This window comes from Crocodylus siamensis, chromosome 1, assembly GCF_052110815.1.
Source record: "Crocodylus siamensis isolate JL-2025a chromosome 1, ASM5211081v1, whole genome shotgun sequence".
Lineage (NCBI taxonomy): Eukaryota > Metazoa > Chordata > Crocodylia > Crocodylidae > Crocodylus > Crocodylus siamensis.
This window is the reverse complement of record NC_143395.1, coordinates 342,606,946-342,634,264: the sequence shown is the minus strand read 5'-3', so window position 1 is coordinate 342,634,264 and position 27,319 is coordinate 342,606,946. Positions and strand designations below refer to the sequence as shown.

The following is a 27,319-nucleotide window of genomic DNA, read 5'->3' as shown; positions in this document are numbered from 1 at the left end:
TAATATTGACATCTGGCCTTAGCATATGGGATACAGATAGTCTTTGATTTCTGAACAGCTGGGCTGCTTTGAAAGGAAACTATTGCATTTGAAGAATATATGGGATATACTGTATGCCCCGTCCTATCCCACACATATTGCTGACGTTTCTTTTTCTAAAATACAAATCTGTTGCTTGAATTTCCACAATGTAAAAATACAAGCACTTACAAGGGACAGAAGTAGATGGTAATATTTTCACGTGTGCCAACAAACATTTCCATTGGCAACATATGTTAAGCATTTATTAGATTGATTTCAGAACAATGCTGGAAGATAATGTGACTGAACAGGAACAAACAAGTATGTACAGAAAGGCAAAGAAATATATAAGCCTCATGCAGGTCCTGAGGTGCTCTTATTGTCTTGACTGTGAGCAGAATAAACTGTGTACCATGGGGGCATCATTAGTGCCTTTCCAAAGAAGAGACAGCAAGATATTGGTCCCCCGTCAGCAAATACAGAAGTGTGTATTTAAGCTGTACATCAGCTCAGGATGTGTGTGTAAGTAGTAAAATATCATTACCAGGGGGAAAATCCAGGGGTCATACAGGTGTGTGTGTGTGTGGGGGGGGAAGGGACAGGGGAAGGGAGGGAGGGTGAGCTGTACAGCTTATGCTTACTGACCCCTCTTAGATCACCAGTTTGTCAGAGTGCCACTGCTTTGCTGCAGTTCAACCCATGGGGTGAACACTGCCATTGGTAACAACTTAGGAAGGGGGTTTGGGAAGAGGCAAGTCAGGAGGAGCCATGCAGACAAGGGGTTGAGGGCAGAGGTTGTATAGCACACACACTGCACACTTGAAGGGAGATGAAGCTGCACCTGCCTCCCTGTTCCCTCCTCCTGGATCCACCCATGCATATAACCAGTATAGTTATGGTGAAATAAGGTCATTTGTTTGGTATTGTTTGGCATCCAAACTGAACTCAGGTAAACAAAAGCAATGCCCTTTGAAGATGGACAATTGGGCCCACTTATCTCAGTACTGAATTTTGTAGGGAATGGTACAATACGAGTTAAAGTTTGTGGGTCCAATGCTGCTTTTTGTTGAAGCCCCAGGTAGTTCACAAATATAGTAAATATACCTTAATTACAAGATATATCTATACCCTGTCTCTATATCTGACATCCTGCTCTTGTCCCAGTAGAGTAGAAATGTTACAGCACATCTCAGAACAGGCACCCTTTTATGTTATTTTCAATGAAGAGATGCCATCACTGGTTTCAGCCCTAGTTCTTTCCCATTTGTTGTTTTGTCAGATCATCTCCGGGGAATGCAAAAGGTATAAACTGCAGAATATATGTGGGGCACACACAATTTTTAAATCTCCCACACATTTTTCCAAATATAGTATGGAGATAAAAGACAACAAGCAGCTGGTGTTCAACACACTTGACAGTTTTTTATTATAGAATCAGAATATTGGGATAAGCCAAAAAGATGAAATTATCATCTACACCAGGCTCCAGTTTTAAGAAATTTTGGAATATCTTTCTCTTAAAATCTTAATACATTAGCCTAGTTGGGGTGTTCTTTTCTCTGATCAGACATTTGGCTGTCCTATATTAAGATACTTTCAAGAATATACCAGGATCACTTATTTTACATCTTTGAATATACAAAGGACAACACAAAAGATTGCATAGTTGTAATTTCAGTAGGAAAAAATTTGGCCAATACCTCTGAGAGGGAGAAGAAATTACTAATCTCTGAAAACCTTCAGGAAAATAAACCTAGTGAAGTAGAATTATTCTGAAAGAAATGCAAAGATATAGATCAGATAATGAAAGTGAAATGTCATTTTTATAAGGTTCTTACCACAGACAGCCTCCTGTGTACTTTCTTTGTGCGGTCACTGATGGCACACGAAAATTCACCATTGCCACATATAAACCCCTCTATGAAACTGCCACTCACCTGCTTTCTAAGTTGCTACCAAAGGGATATACAAATCTACTTATAAGTTCTAATGGGGGGGGGGGGGCGGGGGGCTTGCAGCTAACAAGATGCTCAAGGCTCTTGCTTGAATAAAAGTGAGATTCTAGAATTAGGGATGGGAATGCTGATATTACCAGCAGGACCCAACACTTTATGCATGCTCTGAGCATGCCTAAGCCCTGATACCTGTTGGACTTTGCTGGAGGAGATACTAGATGCAGGGCCCTGAGACATGGAAAAGCCTCAGAGAACCAGCACAAGATACAGTAAGTCTTCCAGCACAGTCTGGGGCAGGTCCACTGGGATGTGAAAGATGTGGGGCACAAAGAAATGGCCATTAGAGAAGGTTTTGGAATGGTTATCTTCTCTATCCCAGTTGACTATGCTCATTAGTGGGTTATAGAGTCAACACCTTACTTCAGAATCAAAAGCGTTCCCACATCTTGTCAGTAGTGTTCAAATTCAAATCAGCTTCAGGATCTCTGTTTTTTGAATACTGAGCTGACTATATGAAACATACTGTATCCTACCTGAATACATGTAAACCAGTCAAATATATATACCTCATTATTTATTTCAGCCTGCCTTTCTTCTTGCATAATTTCTACTCCTAGTGTGGATAAAGTCTGTGGCATCTGAGTATGTAGGGAGCGTGAATTAGTATCCAACTCCCAGTGAAATTTTATAAGCATTAGGTACTCAGTTCACTTTGGGCCCTTTGTAAATCCTAGCCCTAACATTTTTCACTAATACAAATAGAGGTGGCTTTGAAATTAATTGTGTGTGCGTGCACCTACTTTGCAAAATCAAAGTAGAAGTTATTAAAAGTAAGAATTTTATTTGAAGAATGGGTGATATATTTTTAGGTGATAATCTCATAGGATGTTAAATATGTCCTCTTGAAAATTTAAAAAATGTAACTATCATTGCTCTGGCTGTTGTGTGGTTGCAAGTATTAATGCCAGAATTTTATGCCTGTGGTAATAAAATCTCTCCCATTCCCTCTGCCCTTAGCTGGCCTTCCCAGCCCAGAATTTACGACTGATTGCAGAGTAAAGTTTTTACATTTTGTGTCATCTCTGAATTCAGCACAGCGGGTAATGACTCAATGGAGACTGTTTTGGAGGTCTTTCACTTCAAAAGGTATTTTCCTCTGATGAGAGATTCCTCAGTAAAACTAAAGATTAATAGAAAATCAATGCCACAAATTCATCTTACAAATTGTTTGAGAAAAACCTAGAGAATGTTTTTTTATAAGATGTATGTATACACAATATATATGTATATTATATTATCCTTTGCATTCACTCTTCACAGAACTTTCGCTGCTCTTAACAGGAGTACCTCATTTACAAGTATACACATTTGTTTGGTTAGTTTTTGTTTGGTTACACAGACTCTAAAGCACCAGATTTAATATTCACTTATATCAATTGAAAGACTGACATTTGCTTCATTGAACTTTGTATGAGACTCCAGTGCTTAGGAATATTAGTTAGGCTATAGATTTGTTTTTTGGACTTGGCAGGTCTAGTCTAGACCTCTATTCCTTGTTTCCTTAGCTATATAGTTCCTGTTCAAAACACTGGAATTATACTGCTGCACATACCATAAAGGGTCAATAATATGATTTACCATAAGTTGCAACATAACTAAGAAGTCACCTTTGAAGCAAATTACAAGGAAGTTTTATTTCCTTTATCAGTTTTAGGGGTTTTTTTTGTTTGTTTGTCATTAGCTGATTACTTAAAATAATAGGTCTGAAATGCAGATATAAAAATGCATTGCTTTTTAGCCTACAACAGCATTTACAGCAAAGTAATTTTTACCACAACTCAAGTGATTCAAACTAATTCTCCCATTATCTTTATGTGTAAATATTTCAAAGTATTTGTAGTAAGTATGTAACTCAAATACATACTTCTTAATTAATAAATATATGAACATATATATTTTAACTTGTATGAATTGTATTTTATCAAATAATTTATGATGGCATATATATAAACCCATGAGTTTGTATGCCATTATTATTATTTGTAATCTGGTTAACCATGGCATCACCTAGCCTAAACCAGCTGGGGGCCCAATCATACTAGCTAATGGATAGATTTATGAGAGAAGAGAGTCCTTGCTCTTAAGAGTTTACAGTACAAATTAATAAAATTGCTTTGGCAACTAATCTCTATTTTTGTCTTACTTTTTGTCACATTGTCTTGTTGCTACTATATTATTAGGTAACTGAAACATTTTAAAGGAAGGGGAAATAAAAGAGATTTCAAATTAACCTTATAAATACTTGCAATAGCATTTGTTAACAAAAAATGTAAAGAAAGGAATTCAAAGAAAGTGATAATGTGTTTCCTGGGGTATCATTCCCTGTCCAAATCAATGGTCTTAGAAAAAAGTATAGAAGCATAAAATGTAGTACAACATAAACATAAGGTATGTGAAACTTTTGTAAGTGTTGAACAATGTTTTAGGAAGTGATATGCTGTGATTCCCCACAGATCTTCTCTTCAGGTAGCACTGCCTAGTACAATGTCAAATTATGGCTGAATTTTGCAATAACTATAAATAATAAGTTTTTCATTCACATTTGAAAACACTTTCTGTTATGGAAGTTCAAAGACATCTATATAATACAAAGAGACTGGGTAGCAATTGTCTAGTATAAAGATCACACAAACACATGTGATACGCAAGCAAAAGGAGGTTTTCATTTCAGAGGCCAACTATGCATGAAACGGTTCCAAAAATGGTTTCCAGTTGAGATAACAGGTGTCCATCTTATTAATAAATGTATGTGCATGTGTACACATACAAGCACACACACAAATATTGTATTTGTGGGTGTGTTCATCCCTCATACTCTACATATTTCTACATACCTGTACTTATATTCAGTTGGGCAGTAGTGCCATATAAACCAGTATATGGCAGAGGTCCTTTTCTAAGTTCATAAATTAAATTCTCATAGCTGCAACTGTTCCTGTCAGGGGCATCTTCCCTCCTATAATCAAATAATGTAGTGATGATGTATCTTACAATCAAGCCTAATACAACTATTTCCTTCCCTCAATCTGTTTGTCTAAGAACATGAACTTAGAAAATGGTTATGGTCAGACAACATGTGCCAGTATATGTATGAGTATCAACATTTGGCATCATGTCAGAGTGGCTTTTGGAACTCCAAACAGTTTTTCCAATTCTTCTATCTAATATTGGTTTTTGAATGGGAGGCACACATTCAGTAAGATAGCTATATTTTGATAATAAGGGATCCTGGTTTCCTCTGGTTTTAAAAAATCCCAAATTTTTAAAATATAACCCCCCAGCCACATTTTTCTATGATTAAAATAAAACACCACTAATGTGTGTCTATAAGTGTGTCTATGTATAATATGTATATATATGTGTGTGTGGATTAGTGGTGTTTCATTTTAAGCATGGAAAAATGTGGATTTTGGAGGTTTTTTTATAACTGAAAATTTAGGATTTTTTAAAACCGGAGAAAACCAGGATCTCTGTTGATAATATATTAAGTAGGACTTGAATTTTAATCTAAAGGGTCCAAAAACAGTTAGTTACAAGTGAGTCCCTATAAAAATAAGACTGGAGCAGTGGGATTTAGGCAGCACAAGAAAAGCAGATGGTAATTCAGAGAAGGTATAATGAAAGAATGAAAGAAGAAAATGTTGGTGTGTGGTCATTCAGTGGCTAATATATGTGCATCTTAAGGCTTATTTTATTGGTTCATACTTATGGATTCTGCCGTAAATCAGAACATTTGCGCAAAGTAACAACCTAATCCCCTGGTATATGGGCTATTTGAAACCTTATGTCAAACATAAGGAACCTACATAATACTGTACATAACAAGCTGGAGTCTAACCAGCTTTCTTTTTCATGTTGTTTTCGTTATTGCCTAAATTAGAAAAAAAATAATTAAAGAGTATATTCTTCTTGCAGTGCTATTATAGGTAGAACTGTTCAAACTATGCAGTTAATTTAGCCCCTTTTGATTAAAAGTAATCATTGTGAACTGATCCATTTTATTCCAAAAGTATTTTTGTTGCAAGTATTTGCTTTGTAGTATGGAAGAATAATTTTCAGAGAACAAGTTAATTATGAAAAGTTTGTTTTTAACTCTCCACTATTTGTGTTTAAATGATTTGTCATCTCTGTCACATGGTAACTTTTCTATTTCATGACTGGGTGCTTGAAACTACTTAAACCAGAGAATGATGAGGAGCGAATAACAAAAATGCCTCATTTGCTATTATTCATTCTTGGACATATGACTAGTCATCTGTGCCAGCATTTATGAAACTGCTGGTGTTCATGACTATTTTCACAAACGCCTGGCAGTTTCTGAGTACCCTTACAAAATTAGTATGAGCCCTGAACGGAAACAGACCCAGCTAAGAGCTTTGACTCACAAACATTTTCACAAATCACATCTTTTCCTACAACGCCAGATATAATTGCAGCTTTTCATGCTAGCAGTCATTTGTAGAGGGCTTCAGGAATCATGAGGTCAAACTTTTTAGAATAAGGCCTTTATTTGGGTGCATAAACTGTTTCACATGCGTTCACTTATGAGTACAATTTTGGGACACTCCCTGTGCATGCAGGGATGTGGTAGAAAAGCAGCAATGGTATCTTAGCCATGTTCCAAATGCGCAAGTTCAAGCCTTGCTCCAGACTTTGACCAACAACTGCCCCCAGTCAACCCAGCTGTAAGTGGGTAGTTGGCTATTCGTCCTGAGATTATTATTCAACCTGAGGTGGATAGTTGATTATTCAGGCTGAGGTTGGTTATTCATCTCTGAGACTCAGAGGTGGCTGGACATGGTGCATTGGCAGCTGCACTAATCTTAAGGGACTGCAGCTTTGGGTGGACCTTTACCTGCCTGCACACAATTCGTTTAAATTATAGGTGCAAGTCCCATTTGCGCAACAAATCAAATTGAAAAGCTTACACCAGCAGTGTATAAAATCTATTGTGTGCCTGCTTTGAAACACAAGGGGGAGCCCCCTTTGAAACTGTGATACTGAATAGCTTTCTGTTAATTACTGTTAATTATCTTTCCCCACCTAGTTATACAGTGATTATTGCTTCTCTCAAGGAAGCATCCCAGTAGAAGCCTTTAATGATTAGTCAGAGATGACATGTGCCAATAAATAAGAGCCCTAATTCTTATCACAGTAGGAATCCTTAGGAAGGCTGCTTAAATCTGATGGCAAGAAGTATATGCTGATTTTTTTTAATGTTTGTGTCACTGCTCTCACAACTCTGTGATTCACGACAGGAATGCAGCTTGGATCTCTTGCAATGTAAGCAGCTGCAGATACTTCAAATAGTTTGGTACATGTGATCCAGCAGCTTGCTATAAATTTGTCCCTAAAAATAAAGTAACAAGTGATTGAACAGTGATAGGAATTAAACACTGCAGTGAGTGAATGGAATGCACAAGTCCTTACCTCAGAGTCTTTTATTAAAGTGATTGCTATAATTATAAGCAGCACGAAAAAAGAAACGCCCTAGAATGCTATCTTTGAACAAACTTGCCGCAAGATTCCTTTAAAGGTTTTTTTTAAATACTGTTGGACACTGAAAAGAGGTATTTGTTGGTATGCAGTGTCACTAAGTGCAATATTTATGTTGTTACGTCATCTGAGAGTCAACCACATTCCCACCTTTGGCAAGTTACTAAGTCAATTTAGATTCCAGTGTCCCTCATTTTTTATCACATGAAAGAAATAGTCAAGGAACAAACTAGGTAGGTTTTCCTGCTGAAACACCCATGTTGTATGGTACAGTTAACCATGTCTCTGCTCTATAGCACACTCCAGTAAATGCCAATACTCAGTAACTTCTGTCAGCTGTGGATCAGGCCCCATTTGTGGAATGTGAGGAACTAAATGGTTTAGGGAACTTATACATAGCTTATCACTACTGGATTTTATATTCATGCCTGGCTTGGTTTAGTAGTGCCTGCCATCTGTGCATGGTTGTCTGAAGAGAAGATGATGAGCGTATATATATCAGCACCCTGTGCACTGATCCTACTGTGTCACCTGATTTGTTAAATGCAATCCTAACAGGGAAAATTGGAAGAAATGGAAGGCTTGTGCCCGCTTGCATAGTTAACTATTGAAGTCAAATCATGTGACTAGAGCTAACCAACAATGTTAGTGGCAAATTTGACAGGCCTAGGAATGAACGAGCATAGAAATTAAACTAACTTGTCTCTATTTGATAGCCTGCTCTGTTCATGTCTTTTCATAGCATCTGGTGAAAGGAGGTTTTTGGAAGCAAAAGCTTAATATCCATCTCTGATTCAGTTAGTGTATAACAGGGTGTCAATCTCATCTGGTCTCATGGGCGAAATGAATGGTGTGGGGTTAGTCTACAGGCCAGATAGTGCCCTCAGACTGCACCTATGTGCCACATGCGCTGTAAATGCTAGACCAGCCCCATGGGCTGTATGCAGCACGTGTGTCTGTCCAATTCTCAGTGCATTGTGCACTCAGTGCACAACATCTGGTTCATGGGGCTAGTCCAGTGCACACCACTTGTGGCAAGTGGTCCAGTCTAAGACCTTTGGGCAGCACCACAAGGCATATCTTTGACACCCCTGGTTTATAAAGTGGATCTCTGCCTCCTTTAACATCAGTTCAACAGAAGGTCTCATCTGATTAAGGGCGGGGGGGGGGGCGTTACACGGAAGCCTGTAATGCTTCAGCCTATGCATTTCTTGTTCAAGAGATTTTCTGTTTCCAGAGATGCTTATCTGTAACATCTGCTGGGGGACCCTGCAGTGATCCTGAGGATCCTTTGTGCGCTAACACAGCTCAGCCACACCACCAGAAGACGGACCATCAGGGAGTGGTGCAGGCATTGCCCTAGGGCACTGAATTTACAGAGACAATATGTAGTTACAGGAAATTGGCGTATGTTGGGCCCAAATTGATCACATACAGGGACATATTCTCTTTAAATACAAGATACTTGTACATGTGCATATGAAGGTAAAACAGGCTCTATTACCAATGTGTAGACTTTTTTGACCTGTAAGAATCATAGAAGAAAAAATATTTGATTTTTAAAGAGCTATGGTGCTAAATCCTTCAGTCCTTACTGAGTTCTAACTCAGTCCTTATGCAAGTTGATGACTTAACATATTTTAAAATGTATGCATTTAATGGATCATATATAATATTAGTTACTTCTCTGAGGCTGTACTATTCTGCGCGTAAGCCACATGTTGCAGTACTTAGCTGCCCTACTTTAGACTTACGTTAACATTTTTTGCTATGAAACACCCCCCTGTGTAAGTCCTTTCATAGCATGCCTTGTCCTGCTTTCAGTGGATGCAAAGAATGGAGAAAAACATTCATTATTTATTTTGCTCTTGAGAATTGAATTAGCTATTCTATACATGCCTTATGAATTACCATAAAGTATATCACTCTTTTTAAATAGGAAACTTATAAGGATACAGGTAAGTGCAAATGTGGTCTTTTCAGAAGAATGCTTGATTGAAGATCTGTTTTTGGACATAAGGTAAGGAGAAAAATCACTTAACTTCACTTGAATAAATAGAGATTAAAGGTTAAAAGCTTTAGAGCCCAAAAAATGCATTAGCAACAGAACAGTAAACACAATCCATGGAGACCTAGAGGAATTAGCAAAACAAATGTTCAAGGAAGAAATGCACTCTAAGATCTGTTGGAATCTCTATACAAAGCCTGAATCCAGAGCACGTTTAAATGTTTCACTGGTCATTTTAGAATTGTATTTGCATTCTTTAGATTGGCAGTAATGGAAATGATTCCAGATCTTACCATGTATTATTCAAGTAAAGATTATATAAACTTTCCATACTTTAAAACTCCATCTAGTCTTCAGATTTTTTTTTTTTTGGGCTTCTGACTGTACTTAAGCCATTCTCCACTGGTTAGGTCTATAATGCTGATAAGACAATAATGTAACTGTCTTGTTCAAAAAATGCTTATGGAAGCACAGATGTAGCAAAGGATACTTGAAAAGATGCGTGATAAAACAATAACATCCTTCAATCATAAGAATCCACTGCCTATAAAATTCGATATTTTATATCCTTATCTGAAGTTGTGTGATGGGAACTACTAACACACATTTTTTGTTGTTTGTTTTTCTTACTTTTCAAGAACCTAAATCTGCAGGTAGCACTTCTTACTCCATAAGATTTCAAAGTACATTGCAACCTAGATGTATGCACATCACTGAAGCGTATCCAACCTTGAACCTTGGGATGGTAGTACGGCACTCCAGTCCTGAAGTGAAAAAGGTGTAAGTCAATATGGCAAGATGAATATCTGAAATGAAAGGCTGACTAAAAACAAAAGAGGAAAGGAACTCTTTTGCTACCTAAGCATCTTAGGGTCCAACAGGACTTCCAGACTCTGAGCTTGAGTAACTAATGACTGACTGACTGACTCCATCAGTGGAAAGGGCATCCTGAGCAAATGAGTCAAGCCCCCTTCATTTGCACGTGACTGTTAAGCCAAGTATTGACTTCCCTGTTTGTCTTTAAGTATACTGGACCAAATCTTATAGATGTAGACTCAAGACTGTTATTCATCATGATAGAAATTTTATGCTAGAAGATTTGGCAGGATTTGTAACACCGTGAGAAAAGTGGGCGATGTTGTTGAATAGTTAAATTCCCATTAAGCTCCCATTTTATTCAGTTTGTTTAGCTGGGTGGCAATGGGGAGCTAATAACGTCCACAGGCTTTAAACCATAGACCATAATTCAGTGTTCTCTGCGTGTATTATAATACGGTTGGCAACAGCAGTCCCTCAGTATGAGGATGAGAGTCTTCCAGTAAATAGGGAAGTTATTGGTGAGTCTGGAGATGACAGAAGAGGCCAATCCAATCTATGTGATTTGGTCAAAATATGAAAGTTAGCAGCTACTTCAAAAGGATTCAGGTTTATATATAAACAAATTAATCTCATTGCATCGTGTTCAGGTATTAAGGAGGTTTTTCTCTGTGTTTGCATTTATCTTGAATTTTTATTTTCATTTAAAATTTTCATTAAGGAATTGGGGAGGGTGTGAGTGAGAGAGGCTTTGTTTAAATTTTGCTTTTAATGTGATTATAGTACTTTTGATGCCAGTCTTGATTAAATTCAGTATCCAACATTCCAAAGGAAGGGTGATTTTGTCGAGCCTCTCTTTTGCTTGTCCCCAGCAACAAATATCTTACCTGTATCTTTAACCAAAAGCAGTCTTTTCTTTTACTTAAAATTAGTCAAACGGCATTAGCACTAGAGTTCTCTAGGGAGTGATCATGTGATTTTTCCCTTTCAACAATAGATAGAGAGCTTCATAGATTCATAGATATTAGGGTGGAAGGGACCTCAGTAGGTTAAGTCTGGCCCCCTGCCCTGGGCAGGAAAAAGCGCTGGGGTCAGATCTGGGGTAATCTTTTATAACGTTTCCACATTAGTAAATAGTACAGTGATGCAGGGCTAGGCCTTATTAACCAAATCTTTTAAGGAGTGGGTAGTCATCACTTGTGGGCAGAGATGACCATAGAGGGGTGCAGAGCCTGGGGCAGATCAGCCTATGCGAGGCCCCTTTATCACTGCAAGGAGTGGGGCTGTGGCCACTCTGCCCAGCTCCTGCCCTGCTCTGCTAAAGCACGGGGCCCAGGGCAGTCGTCCCAATCCTAAGTAGCAATCAAGAGACGATTGCCTTCTACACCATTAGGCAGTTTTTGAGAGTAACTGACTTTATTCCCACTACTTTAGTTCCACAGGTGACTAAAGTAGCTTTCCATGAGCCATGACACAACATTTATTCAGCAAAGGATTTTCCTAAGAGAAAATCTACCCATATGTTTATTGGGCTACTTGTTTCCTTCTTCTTCTATAGGTACATTCTATTAAAAGCCTCCTCAAAAAGTTTAACAGGTGGGCATTCCCTGGTATTTATTACATTATTCTGTGTGACTCCTAGTACACTGCTTTGTTTTGTTTCCTTTAACATGTCATCTCAATCAACCTCTTACTCCACTAAAAGTTGCCCCAACTGAATGTCCATTTAGAATTTTCACAGGTCATAGGATCTCCCTGGTGTCATTTTTATGTCACATGCATCTTTAAAAGGCAGTGCCCACCTAGGCCCCAATTCGTATCTTTCCTCACTAGGAGGGTTGTCATTAAACATCCTTGTCCTCCCTATGATTCCTATACAATTAATAATTCCATTTCCCTCTCTTCCATTGGGATTGCAGTCCTAATGTCCTATTTCTCTTCTTATTTTATGCCTGTTATGGCAGTCACTAGAACTTAGTTCATCTTGCTCAATATGTCTCAAAGTTGTTTTTCCTCTTAAGGTTCTTGTCCCTTAGTCAACTCCCATTTTAACTAATGCAACCTGATTATATGATATGAATTCAATATGCCATTACATTGCCATTAATAAACAGTCAAACCTCTTCTCCTTATATTTAGTATTTTTTTGGAGACAACTGCCCTCCCTCATAAGTTATTTCCAGTCTAAATAACATGGCTCTTTTCTTCCTCGGCATCCTGTTAAATATTAGAGAAACCCAATGGAGCTTTGATCTGTACTTTCAAAACTAAGCAGTACATCTGAATCTAGAGTCAAGCCTTCCTCCAAAGGGGAGGCATGGACCATTTGACTGAACTTTTCCATCTCTCATGTAGTCACATAAATTGGCACCCTGATGACTACTGGCAAAAGTTTTGCCAGCTAGATTGACATAATTTGGGCATCTCTCTTTCTTTCCACTCCTTTAATTATAATGTGACTGTGGAGCTTCACATACCTTACTGAGTTTTTACAATTCCCAGGAGGACTATAATAAAATGGTTCAAAGAATTTTAAAATAATGTCAATTTAAGACAGAACTTTTCTACCCTTCAACTGTCTGAAGGGTGGTTCCAAAGGGGATGGAGCTAGAGTGTTCTCAGTGGTGGCAGATGACAGAACAAGGCGCAAAGGTCTCAAGCTGCAGCAAGGGAATATTAGGTTAGATATTAGGAAAAACTTTGGGCTCCTATACACATACAGGGGGCCTACTTCGACATGCTGGAAATCCAGTGCATCAGAGCAGACTTGATTAATTAAGTCTGCTGGAGTGTGGAAATTAATGCACTCCAGTAGCATCACATGTATCAGTGCACTCACACTGAAAAATGGCAGCAGGGCACTTTGAGCTAAAGCTTATTTAATGAGCTTTAGTTCAAAGTGTCCCAGCACCATTTTTTAGTGTGGGGATGCTGATACACATGATGCTCAGGTGCTTTTAATTAGTATGGCTCACTAATATGCCCTTTCTCATGATGAGGGAAGCAAAGCACTGGAACAGGCTACCCAGAGAAGTTGTAGAATCCCCATCCTTCAAGGTTTTCAAGACCTGGCTAGACAAAACCTTGGCTAGGGTAATCTATTTGGGGGTGGTCCTGGTTTGAGCAAGGGGTTGGACTAGATGACCTCCTGAGTTCCCTTCCAACCCTAATTTTCTATGATTCTATGAACTACAACAAAAACAAATTAGAAGGTGACAAGCAAATTCATTTTCTTAAGTCATGGGGTGACATCCTATAATCAAGCATACTTCCTACTGAATGAATGAGAGTGCATGAATGGAAAATAGACGAAACCACAAATGAGTGGAATTTGGGCCTAAGAAATGGCTCCCATTACAAACCCCACCTCAGCATGTGTAGCCAGTTTGTATTTGTCGTCATTTCTCTGACCCAAGGAAATTTAGCTCTTTCTTCTGCACTTTTGGTTTGCTCCTATTTAGTTGGTTCATGAGCACTGGTATACTGTACAAATGCTGGCAGTACACTGCAATCTATTGTTTAGTTTTGTTCATCTATTTCCATTTGGGCACAGTTGAACTTACAAATATCTGTTTTGTACAGGGACATGTTTTCATGGTTTCAACATTGGAGGGAGTATGTTAGTGAAATTATAAAAGATTTCCTTCAACTATAAAAAAAAAAAAGAATTTTATGGGGAATAAGAAAAGGAAAGTTTTCTTGAAAAAACAAATCCCCTGCACTAATTTATGTATCTTGGAACAGAGCATCCACAACCAGAATCTTCTGTTTTGATTATGTAAAAAAAATTTAACAAGATGAACCCCTTAGGATTTATCTAATTTTCAGGACTCTTTTGTAGAAATTATGCAAAACAGAAAGTGGCCACCAAGAGCTATTGTAATTTACCCAGGAATCTTTAAAGCATTAATTTTTAAATCATAAAACAATATTCAATTCAATAGTGTGAATTTTCGTAGATTTCATAGACATTAGCACTGGAAGGGACCTCGGAAGATCATCAAGTCCAGCCCCCTGCCCCAGGGGCAGGAAGTCACCTAGGGTCAAAGGATCTGAGCAAGATAAGCATCCAAACATTTCTTGAATGAGTCCAGAGTAGGTGCCTGCACCACTTCTGGAGGGAGTCTATTCCTGGCCTTGGGGGCTCAGACAATAAAGAAGTTTTTCTTTATGTCCAGCCTAAAACAGTCATGGAGGAGTTTATGACCATTGGTCCTTGTTATCCCTTAGGGTGCTCTGGTGAATAGGCGTTCCCCCAGATCCTGATGCACACCCCTTACGTACTTATAGGCAGCCACCAGGTCACCCCTGAGCCTGCACTTTTCTAGGCTGAAGAGCTCCATGGCTCTCAGCCTCTCATCATAAGGCCTATTTTCTTTCCCTATTTTCTTGTGTGTGGCTCTCCTCTGAACTCTCTCAAGCATCTTGACATCCTCCTTGAATTGGGGAGCCCAGAATTGGATGCTGTACTCCAGCTGCGGCCTCACCAAGGCCGAGTACAGTGGGAGGATGACATCCTGAGATTTACTTGATAAGCATCTATGGATACAAGCTAGAGTTTTATTTGCTTTACCAGCTGTGACATCACACTGGTGGTTCATGTTCATCTTGTGGTCAATCATGACCCTCAAGTCTCTTTCAGTCGTGGTGCTAGCAAGAGTAGCACTGCTGAGACTATAAGTGTGCTGCAGGTTTTTTTTCCCCAAGGTGGAGTACCTTGCATTTTTCAGTATTGAATGTCATCAGGTTTATATCTACCCATTCACTAAGCTTATCCAAGTCAGCCTGGATCACTAGCCTATCCTCAGGTGTGAACGCTATGCCCCAAAGTTTAGTGTCATCGGCAAACTTGGCCAGTGCGCTTTTGACACCAGTGTCCACATTGTTAATAAAGATGTTGAAGAGAACCAGTTCAAGGACAGAGCCTTGAGGGACACCACTGGTCACGGAGCGCCATAGCGATTCGCTTCCATTGACTACTACTCTCTGGGTCTGACCTCGGAGCCAATTTCTCAGCCATTGGATTAGAATTATTCACCTTTAATCAGATATTGAGAGAGACTTCTTTCCATTGCTTTTCCTGAAATGTTTTCTTTCTTAATATTATAATTCAGTGGGATAAAGTCTAGTATACCTACTACAGAATTGGAGCCAGAAATTTCTGGATTTAAAATTTATATCTGACATGCATGGTGGGGGGGAGGTGGATCCAAAGGAGGGGTAGCTATGCTGGCCCCTCCCTGCCTTTGGCTGTGTCACACATGAGCTCTTGGCATGGGATCTGACTGCAGCCCCTACTTTCATGTGGCTCTGGGGCCAAGAGGATGAGCATTGCCACTGCCACTCATCCCCCTACGTTCCCCTGCCATTGAACTTGGCAGGATGGGAAGGGCAAACAGCAGCAGTGTTTACCTCCTGAGCTCCAGAGCTGTGCAAAAGCAGCAGTTCCAGATAGACCATGTCCTATCAATTGGTGAGCTCAAAGCTCACTGCTTACTTGGAGCTCCAGCAGGAGCCTGTACTGACCTGGCATTGAGCTCAAGGCTCACTGCACATGTGCAGCACAGCCAAAGCCCCTTGATGCATTCCCAGATCTGCTATTGCTGACATAGAGCATCTCAGCCCTACTGCTGACATAGAGCTGACAAAACAGGGGCCATAAATTGAAGCAGTGAGTTTTTAAAAACACCACTTGAATTTAGGGCAAAGTAAACCCCTGTGTCATGTACACCCATGTCTTACCAGCCTCTCCAGCAGCAGGGAGGAGAGGATGAGCTTCTGGCAGGGGAAGCAGTTGTAATAAGAAGCCTCGTCTTGCCTGCACCCCCCATTTTGTGCATTTCTTTTTTCCTTCTGAATTTGGTAGAGACCTAGCACACTCATTGCATGGGTGTGGGAAGGCTCAGAGCAAGCCAGAAAGCTGAAGTAGCTTTCCATAGGAGAAACGTGGAAACTACATGTACATATTAATTAAGCTCAGTGTCACTAAAGAAAACAAAAGAGCTAATATATCCACTTCTAAGACTGTAAATGTATCCTGGTGCTAACTTAACCCACTTACTGTTCCCAGTAGCTTTTTATTCTCTGTTACAGTGATGTTGTAGCTGTGATGATTCAGGAATTATGTGAGAGGCAAGGATTTCTTTGAGTGGTATCTTTTCTTGAACTCTGTGCACAGTTGGGAGAAAATGTGACAAGCTTTTGAATGCAAGACCTCCTCCCCATCCTCTTCCCCCTCCTTCCCCTTCCCCTTCTTCCCTTTTCCTCCTCTTCCTCCTCCTCCTCCCTCTTCCTCTTCCTTTCAGCATTTAGTGTAAGGACCTAGGCTTTATTTTTACTACACGTCTGTAACCTTGCAGTGAATATGAAATTACTCACTTTATCATGGACATTGTCTGGGCACTGTTCACAATAGTACGTGAGGTTTATATCCAGTGCGGGGCTTAGGGGCAGCTTGGTGGCTACATCATGGTATCTAGGCCTTGTCATGATCCAGAAACCAGTCCCCTCAGGGGCTTTATCTTATATACATTCTTAAACTGCACCCAACAGATACCAACAGGATCAGGATCTTTACAAAATTCAGCAACAGCCACTTCTTTTTTTTTTTGGTAAGGCTGGAGGAGGAGATAGCAATCCCCCACCCCTCTTTATGTTATAGCCCTCACCCAGAAAGTGGGAGAGAAATGACATGTGGTCACAGCTGTGACCCATGTTAAATTTTTGACACTTTCTAAGAAAACTTTAGAACTGAAAGCAGAATAGGAAGTTATTTCTGCTTCACTGTCAAAAACCACCAATTTCTCTAAAGTCTGTGTATGATTTAAATTGGAGCAATAATTAATTCTTCTTTCTCCTGTACAGACAAGAAACGTAATAATAGACTTAAAATCCCAGATATTGGGCAGAAGGAAAGGTAGGGTGGCACCATAACGTGTTTGTGCATGTGATGGTTGTCACAACGTACATGTGACAAAAATGTAATTTGTGGCTTAATGGCATCATGCATTACATGTGTGCCAGTTTTGGGAGTTTAAAATGACTTTGCATTGTTGCAAACTAAGCTACATCTGGATCTAGTTTAGTTTGCAACATTGCAAAATGCAATTATTCACCTGTCAGCTCACCTTCCAGCCACAGGAGAGGCAGGTAGGCTCCAAATTAAAAAGGATTGCACCCCTTGTCACATCTGCCTTCAGCAAGGACCTGGCCAAAAGCAGAAGTGCCCAGGGGCCTGATCCTTTTTTCTTTTCCGTGGAGCCTGCCTGGCTGTCCCATGGCCAGGGCAACATGCTGGTGGGGCAAGCAGCCCTGAGCTGCGGGGAGCCCTGGTCCTTCCCTCTGTGGCAGCAGCACCTCCTGAGGCTGCTGGGGCTGGCTGTTAGTGGGATGGGGGCTTCCCCAGATTGGAGGCAGCTCCCAGCCTGATCCAACTCTTTCCCAAGCCTGGCAGGGCTTCCAGTGCCCCATGCACTGTCTCAACTGCCTTCCTGCCACCTGAGACTGCCCAGGAATGGGCTGCCTTACCCCTGGGCAGTGCAGGGAAGTGGCAAGAGGGTGGCTGGAAGTGCTGGCAGCTGGAGAAGGCAGCGGGGACTGTCCCAGGTGGTGGGAAAGTGGCAGGGACAGTGTACAGGGTGCTGGAAGTCCAAGTGGGCTTAGGGAAGAGTTGGATCAGGCTGGGTGCTGCCTCTGAGCTGGGGCAGACCCTGGCCCTCTAATTGCAAACCTGGGTGGCCCCATGTGGGTGATGCCACTGTGGAGGGAAGGACTGGGACCCCCCACAGCTCAGGGGCTGCTCAGCCCACCAGTAGGTCATTCCCCAGCTGTGAAGAGGCAGGCAAGCTCTGCAGAAACAACAACAAAAAAAGGATCAGGCCCCTCACCACTTCTGCCTTCAGCCAGGTGCCTGCTGAAGGCAGTGAGGGGCCCAATCCGGTTTTTTTTTCAGTGGAGCATACCCATCCTGGGGGATGAGCTTCTGGTGGGCTGAGCAGTTCCTGAGCTGTGGAGGACCCTGGTCCTTCCCTCCATAGCAGTAATGCCCCCTGGGGCCACCCAAGTGGGCAACTAGTGGGCCAGGGGCTGCCCCAGCCTGGAGATAGCACCGGGCCTGATCCAACTGTTCCCTGAGCCCACCTGCTGGAAGCCTGCTGGGCAATGCTCCCTGAGCAGGCTTGGGGAACAGTTGGATCAGGCCGGGTGCTGCCTCTGAGCTGGAGCAGCATCTGGCCTGCTACAAGCCCACCCAGGTGGCTCTGGGTGGTGCTGCTGCTGTCAAGGGACAAACCAGGGCCCCCCACAACTCAGGGGCCACTCAGCCCACTGGCAGTTTGCCTCCCAGCCATGGGCAAGCTCCAGCTCCGACAAAAAAAAAAGATCAAGCCCCTCACGATAATGTGACAGAAAAATTGAAATAGATTTCATAGATTTGTAGGGTCAGAAGGGACCTATTAGATCATCAAGTCTGACCCCCTGCTCTGGGCAGGAAAGAGCATGGGGGCAAGTGACCCCAGCCAGGTGCTTGTCTAACCTCCTCTTGAACACCTCCAAGGTAGGGGAAAGCATCACCTCCCTTGGAAGTCTATTCCATATTTCTGATGTCCAGTCTAAATCTACTATCCTTTAGCTTACAGCCATTGTTTCTAGTAACCCTGAGGGGTGCCCTGGTAAACAGAGTATCCCCTATTCCTTGCTGACCCCCCAATGAGTGTGTAGGCAGCCACAAGATCACCTCAGCCTTCTCTTGCAGAGGCTGAAGAGATTCAGGTCCCTCAGGCTGTCTTCATAGGGTCTTACCTTCAGGCCCTCAACCATATGAGTATCCCTCCCCTGAAACCTTTCCAGGTTATCTACATCCTTCTTGAAGTGTGGCACCCAAAATTGAATGCAGTACTCCAATTGTGGCCTCACCAATGCCGCATAGAGGGGAAGAATCACAGATGCAAAGAAATTGGTTAAGAGCTCAGCTTTGTCCATCCTATCTGTACAAGTTGCCCTAGTCTATCTTGTAGCAGCCTTATGCTACCCTGAACCACTTTGTTGCTTACTATGTACTTAAAGAAGGACTTTTTGTTACCCTTAATCTTTGTTGTCAGCCTGAGTTCCATTTCTGCTTTGGCCTTCCTCACTGCTTCCCTGCAAGTGCGAGCCAAGCAGCTATTCTACTCCTTGGTGGCTGCCCCCTGCTTCCACCACCTGTAAGCCTCTTTTTTCCCCTGTAGGCTCTCCTGGATTTCCCTGCTCAGCCACAAGGCTTTCTTGGCTCTTTTACCTCCCTTTATATTTACTGTGATGGTACCCCTTTATGTCTGCAGTTAAAAACCCACTATTTCCTTTTAGGGGCATTAAAAAAACCTTGGAAATTAAACCCCCGTCACATGTACAAGTGCCATAGAAATTAAATTGGACTAATTTATTTGGATAGGTCTAAGCTTTCATAGGAAACAGCCTATCTATATAAGTTAAATCTCTTATTCCGGAGGCCAGCTCTATTGGCCTATGCCAGGGGTGAGCAATGATTTTGGATGGAAGGCTGCTTAACAAGTTTTGGTGAGCTATCAAGGGCTGCATAGGTAGTTCCAACCCTTGACAGTTACCCTGCTGCCTTGTCACCATCTTGGCACTGGAAATCCCACCCTCTAACCCCTGACCTTTGCCACTGGAAATTCTTCCCTTTGTCCCCCGGAAATACTCCTGGGAGGCGGAGGAGGTTGCCATCTTGGAACCCAGAAAAAAACAAATCATACACTAAAAGTCAAACACCTACTGTAACATATTTTAATTTTATTACAAAAATGTTTTTGTCATGGTTTGGGTTTGTGTAGAGTATATAGAGGTGATTGCACAATAACTCAAAAATAAATTCTTAGTTTTGTATATTGGGGGGAAAGGTGAGTACATGTGGTGTGTGCGTGGTGTGTGGGGGGTGAGTGGTATGTGGGGGCTGAGTGGTTTGCCTGGTATGTGGGGTATGTGGTATGTGTGTGGAGTGTGTTGGGGGTATGTGTGTGTGGTACATGTGCTGTGTATGTGGGGTATGTGATGTGTATAGTGTATATGTATATGATAGCTGTATATGGCAGGGTGTGAGGGCTGTGGGTGCATGGTAGGATATAGGGGTGTGTTGTGAGAGGTCATGAGGAGGGGTGACTATGTGGGGGGGCATAGGGTATGTTGGGGTTGTGTATATATGGGGGGCTGTGGGGGAAGGGTGTAGGTGTGAGGGAGGTTGGGGGGGTGTGGTGACCCTCCCACACTCCCTCCATGGTGCAGCTGCAGGTGGGCACTCAGGGCACAGGAGTCTGGTGGGGTGTGGCTCCAGCCAGCGCTACACATCACAGCGAGGGGCTCAGCCTCTGCTTGGCTGCCTGTGTCTCCGGCACTCCCTGCCATTCACGTTCAGGCCCTGCATTAGCACAGCAGGGAGGGAAGCCCCACATGTTGGAGCCAGGTGCCTTCCCTGCCAGGGCTGCGCAGCACCAGAGAGAAGCCCCAGGTGCTGGAGCTGGCTTCGTTTCCTGCAGGGGCTATGTTGCATGGGAGGGAAGCCCCAGGCAGGGAAGGCAGCTAGCTCCAGAACCTGAAGTTTCTCTCTGGTGCTGCACAGCCCTAGCAGGGAAGACACCTGGCTCCAGTATGTGGGAGTGCACCTGGATCCCTGCTGTGTGAGTGCAGGGGCTGCGCATGAGTGGCAGGAAGCACTGGCAATACAGGCAGCTGTGCAAAGTCTGTGCCACTCACTGCAATATGCAAGGCTGGCCAGAGCTGCACCCCACTTGGACGCCTGAGCCCTGAGTGCCCCACTTGCTGCTGCTGCTGCCACCACTTGCCAGGGCTGCACACCATGGGGGGCATGTGGGGGTTTCCACACCCCCTACTTTCCATCACACCTACACAATACCCACCCCAGCTCCATGCTGCTGCTGCCCCTGTCCCCCTGGGTGTGGGATCTGCACTGCCACCAGTCCCAGCCCCATGCTCTGGGCTCCCTCCCAGCTGCAGCCTCATCCCCATCCCCATCCCTATCCCCATCCCCATCCCTACTGCTTCCCTACCTGCTGCCCAAGCCAGCAAGAGACTGGGGAAGTAAGCAGGTCCCAGGGGCTGTGGCAGCAGCAGCCCTGCATAGAAGCTGTACACTGGTTGGTCAGGCCCTTCCACCCATGAGGGTGGGAGCCAGGCAATAGGGTATGTTTTTGGGACTGTGTGTACACATGGGTGCCTCACTCCCACCCTTGTAGGCAGAAATGGGCAGGTCACAATGTGTTGGGGGGGCTCCACGGGCCAGATGAAAGTATTTGGTGGGCCACATCTGGCCCGTAGGCTGTATTTTGCCTGCTCCGGCCTACGTGCAGTTCATAGTGATATAACAATGAAGGGCCATTCAGACCAGTTACAGTGCATCTAATAATGTTCACTACACTGTTAAAGTGCCATGAAGGTCTCCAGGGGAACTGTGAAAATGTCAGCTAAAGACCTCTGATCAGGTCCTCCAGGTTGGGGGTAGTGCAGGGAGTTGGTACCTCACCCATGTTAAAAATTTCAATTATAGTTTATAAGAGAAGAAACCAGATGGAAAAAATGGTCTGAAAGCTTTTGAAGTTGGAACAGGCAATGATGCATAGATCATATAGTGAAGACAATGCTGATTATGACAAAAGGTTGTAAAAAATTTAAAAAAACAAATTAATCTTTCACAGCAAAGCGTGTGTTCAACTAGTTTTGTCAAATGCTACATCTGATGTAATTGGCTGTTGCCTATGAAAGCATCTCTCTCTCTGTACTAGTACTGTAAGTCTCTAAGGTGCCACACTCCCCTATCTTCCACCTGACTTCAGACTAACACAGCTAACTACCTTCCCCAGATATTGAAGAGAGATCCTGGTGTATGTTTGGGTTGTAAATGTCACTCAAATGGCTATTCAAGTCAATATGTATTGTTCATTGCATGGAGAAAAATCCATCTGCTCAGAATTAGTTTAACCTAAATTTCTGTTTATTCCCCAGTGTCCTGTTATTTCTGAACTCAACAAAGGAACTTGGAACTCTTTGTATTGCTTAATATTTTCTATATTTCAATTCAAAACATTTTTCTGTGATAAAGGTACAGTAGATTTATAATACATCTATCTGAGTTATATTTGTCCAACTTCTTGTTTTCTTTGCTTTGTTTTTACCTTTGTAGTGCCTTTGACAGTTATATGGAGACATGATAATATCTTCATAGCTAAAGGAAGAGGAAAAAGGCAGTTATGTTGCCTTATAATATAGAGGAGTTGTACATATGTTTGGAGGTGCACTACGAAGTGGGAGGTAGGCCTCTTGAAAACCTCTGGGTAAAGGTCGGAGCAGCAGGGTGTGTCACAATGAGCAGGTGGTGTACACTATTAAAACAGGAGGAAGAGGTAGACAAGGCCTTATTTAAATGACTGATGGAAGCTTCTAAATCACAGGACCTGGTTTTCACAGGGAACTTTAACGATCATGACATCTTCTGGGAGGGGAATACACAGCAGTGTACAGGCATCCCAGCAAATCCTTGGAGTGTGTTGGGGGTACCTTTTGGCACAGGTGGTAGAGAGGGCAGCTAGAGAGTAAGTTCTTATCAAATTGCTGCTCACAAACAGAGGAATTGGTTGAGACTGTGAAAATGAAAGCAAACTTAATAAGTAGGTGGAAGGCAGAAAAGAAAAAACAGTTGGAGTTCAAGATTCGAAGAAAACGAATGAAGGAGAGTATAACAGGGTACACCTCAAGGGGTGGTCATCTCACCCCCTAGTGGCTGTATGGCACCTGTCTGCCTACCCCAGCCTTATCTGGCTCCTCCCTCTCTGTCCTGCCACGTCTTGACGTTATGGTTAGAGTGATGGTGACCAGAGTCTAGCTGATCGTGCCTCCTCCTCCTCCTCCAACTACTGACCTGTTTGAATAGTGTAGAGATGGCCTTTTCTCCCTCCTTGGCTGGGGCTCCAACCCTGTTGTGTCCCAGCCCACCTAACATGAGTCAGGGCCTCTAGGTCCTTTGGGGCTCTAACCCCTTTCTGTGCCTCCGCCTGGCAGAGGCAGCTGCCTATCTTCCTCTCCGAGATTAACAAGAAAAAAGAGGAAAGGGTAAATAAAAAAAAGGTGTGGGGCACAGCTCCACAGCCTTCATACCTCCCCTCACAGCCACCACAGTCTACTGGGTGTTACCAATCAACAAGCAAGGAAAAAAAAAAAAAAAAAAAAAGCAAACCCCTCTTGGGTCAACATAAATGGTCCTTGGTTGGTTCCTGCTCCCCTGGGCCCTTCCTGGGCCAATATAAAGTCCCAAATCCCCTGGGCCCACCCACTCCCCAGGACTCCCCCTGGGTTAACAGAAATATTGGTCACTCTTTCAGGTGCAAGTCAGTCCCCCAGACTCTCCCTTGGTTAATATAAATAGTCCCTGGCCATCTGGATGCACTCACTCCCTTCCTATCATCAGGGTCTCCTCTTAGGCTGCAGTTCTTTCTCTGGGCTTGTATTTGTTTTTGCATCCCTCAAAGGCTCAATCCTTCTTTGCTGCAGGGCCAGTCATCCTGCCCTCTTTAAACAACTGACAGAAGTTTCCAAATCAGCGAATAAATTCCTGAGGAAATCCCCATGCCTCCCTGTCAATGGCATGCCTGGCTGGAGTACTAGCAAGACCTAGTATCCTCCCCTCATAGTACCGTGAAACAACCTGTTGTTCTTTTGAAAACAGAGCTTATGTAAAAGAGACTTTTTCATAGAAGTTAATTTTCAAATGCTACGGTATGACTTGCATCACTTTGGATGAACCTCCTTGTCCCTCCAGACAGTTGTGGTGCATGCTGGGGGGAGCAGTTTTCATTCTTGCCTTAGACTTTGTGCACTGGTGCTGACTTCGATTGGTGTGGATAGGTGAGTTGGCTTGTTCCCTGCCTGAAATGCAAGAGTGAGTGTAGTGGCTTTTTACCCCCACCACTTTCTCCCCAGATAAGGGATCACCATCTAAAATCTTGCAGGAAGCTGGTTTAGACGGTGGGGTGAATAAAGCTTTTGGTCTTCAATTCAGTATTTCAGCAATTCAGCAATGCTGATAAATATCTTTACTCATTTTCTTCTGGATAAATGCCCAGATTTCTACCTCTCCCTGAATTCTAGGTCATGATACCAGATGTGCTCATTCATTTTAATTCTGTACATTTACAATGTCATTTCTATTTTTTCTGAAAGCCTTTACCTGGGGATATGTGCCTGCAACTTGAAGATATTTGATTTGCAGTTCATCCTTTTATGTCTTTATGTTTAAATGTATACTGTCTTCAAGAGTCTGAATCAATTATCACTAAAGTCACTGAGAATTCTTGTTTTTGGATTAATAGGCATTGAGTCAGGGCCCAATAGCTGGTAGCACAAACATTCAAAAGCCCTTTAAAAAAGTTCAAAACTTATTTGATTACAAATTTTTTTCACGCCTATTTTTAATTAGCCCTGGGTTGGTTTGTTTTATACCTTTTTAAAGTAATTAAATTTTTCCTACTCCTTGGAAAAAGTGCTTTATTGCCAAAAGAAATAAATTCAAACTGCTGCCTGCAGACTTGTATACAGCATGGGGAGCTATTTCTGAGGCAAGTCTTTTCTTAAAAATAAGATTTCTTGGTACAGAATCAAATGAATAGCAAGCAAGTGTCTCTGTGTTTGGGATAAACATGAAACTATTATGATGTGACTAGAAACTTCTTCACTAGGCAGGAAAATATGCTTTTGTGTTTCTTAAGCTATTTGCTTTTCATGCTTTCTTCACCTGCTGTTTGAATATAGACTAATAGGTTACCAAATAACTTTGCTTTACATTCCAGGAACAGAAATCTGATATAAACCAGAGATTAAGATTTCAAAAACATTTTTCTACTATTTTATATAAACATATACAGTCTGGAATTTAGTACAAATTGCAGATTCTAGAAGTGTTCTGTGTTTTTCAAATCATTCATTTTCAAATAATTTTTCAAGAGTAGTACGTGACGATACCACTGGGCCTGGGACTAGACCAATATACAGTAACGTACTGTTACAGGCTGAAACAAATGTAATTGAACATAGCTGATGTAAGAGCCACCTTACCTTCAACAAGACTTGTAAATAAAGGTCTTTTGAATAAATTGATATCAATTCTGTTCCTTTATGGACCAACTAGCTGAAACACTGGGTACCCAAACGTGTACTCTGATGTGTTTTGATTAGAATGTGTAATCGGGTCTGGTAGAGCACTTTACATACAAGACTCCAGCATGGTGCAGCGTCTCATGTATTCAGCACCCTGTGTTTCAAAACGGTGGTGAAGGTGCTTTAACTAAAAGTGCTCCCGAGGTCCACTCTCATTAAAACACCCCCACCCCACCCTGGAGCATGTGTATAGGCAACCACTGTGGCCCCTCACTCAAAACAAAGCTACATGCAAGGCTGGAGTCATGCAGCTGGTAGTTGAGTTAGTTTATGGGATTTCACGGTAATCTAAAAACAAACTCATGGCATGATGTAATTAGGACAATGTGTCCATGCATGAGAGAATGAGAAACACCAGGGAAGAGAAGATTCAGCTATAACAAGCTGTGGGAGTAGACCTTTCAGGAACAGCCCGTAAAGATCATTTAGGTCTGAGGCAGAGGTTTTATAAACCAGTTTGACCCAAATCAGTTAAGTCTGATACTAAATTCAACCACATTTATCTTATCTCATTTTGAATCTGGTGTATGTGCATTGAGCTTTTGTTCTGGTACAGGTTTAAACCAGTTTCTGAAGACTTAAACCAGTTTATATGAAACTTCTGTCCCTAGCCTTAGGGCTCAGTTCTGGCTGAAAGAGACTTAGAACTACAAGCAAAGAAACTGTACTCTTCTTTGATTCCTCTAGTGTTCAAGGAAACAGGACTTCCTCCCATTCATTGTAAATAAATGATATCCCATGAAAGGAACACCTGGTTCCATTATCAATTTCTCCTCAAACTGAAACAGCCTACAAACCAAATTTGGCTGACAATGGCCATCAAAGAGGTAATGATGCATTTGAAATCCCAGGTTCTTTAAATATATCTTATTAAAGTTAGCAAATCTTCCTTAGTAATCTGTGAACCTTCCTTGTTGACTTATATTGCAATAAAGTGTAGGAACAAGGACATGATTCAGGAGAAAGGAATTTGGACACAAGTAATTCTATTTTGCATGACAATATGCTTGAGAGTCAAGTTCTTTGTGATGGATCCAATGTACACATTAATAAAGGAAATAATGCTTAACTCACTCCCTTTTTATGCCTCTCTTTTTGTGCTTCTCTAACTCAGCAGTTGTGGATACCACATTATTAATGGTTGATTTGGGAATATGCCCACAAAAGCCACTCACTCAGGTAGTTAAGATTATAATGCATTATTTTAACTGTATTTGTAATACTTTACTAAGGGAAATGTCACCAATTATTCCCAGTCTGATTGTTAATGCTACTTAAAACTTCAAAACAATAATAACTATAGAGTTTCCTTCTCATGTACTCACATTAACACTCCTTTTTAGTAGTGTAATGAATTCATTTCAAAGTAAATAATAGAATTAAATACATGAGCCAAAAGGATTGGATCAGCACTGTGAACTTCTTCACTGGTAATGAATCTTGCTTTAATAAACGATTAGAGTTTATGAGTTCCTCAGGGCCAGCCTTACAGGTGGGTGATGTGGGAGACTGCCCAAGGCATGACACAAACACACACACATACTCTGCCTCCACTCCCTTCCTAACTGCCTTTGTCTCTGTCTGCAGCAGTGTCACCGATCTGGAGCGGGGTGGAATTGGCCAGCTGCAGGGCTCTGTGATGATGATGCCATGCCACTACCTGCTGAGCAGAGCCCGCTGCCCCATGCCTGCCACTGGCTCTGTGAGTCCTACTACTTACGCATGAGTAGGCTTGGCAGAATTCATTTTT

The 27,319-nt window shown here is 42.0% G+C and overlaps 1 long non-coding RNA gene across 2 annotated transcripts in view; it reads left to right on the top strand.

Annotated features, from left to right (window-relative positions):
* Window positions 1-11,186, top strand: part of LOC149874910 (uncharacterized) — a 32,596-nt gene extending 21,410 nt beyond the window's left edge. The window contains exons 3-4 of one of the 2 annotated variants that reach the window (XR_016439984.1): window positions 2,994-3,122; window positions 10,179-11,186. This is a non-coding gene — a long non-coding RNA (uncharacterized LOC149874910). Of the gene's footprint in view, window positions 1-2,993; window positions 3,123-9,471 lie in introns of both variants that reach the window. The other variant, XR_016439983.1, reaches the window with a different exon arrangement.
* Window positions 11,187-27,319: the final 16,133 nt, after the last annotated feature.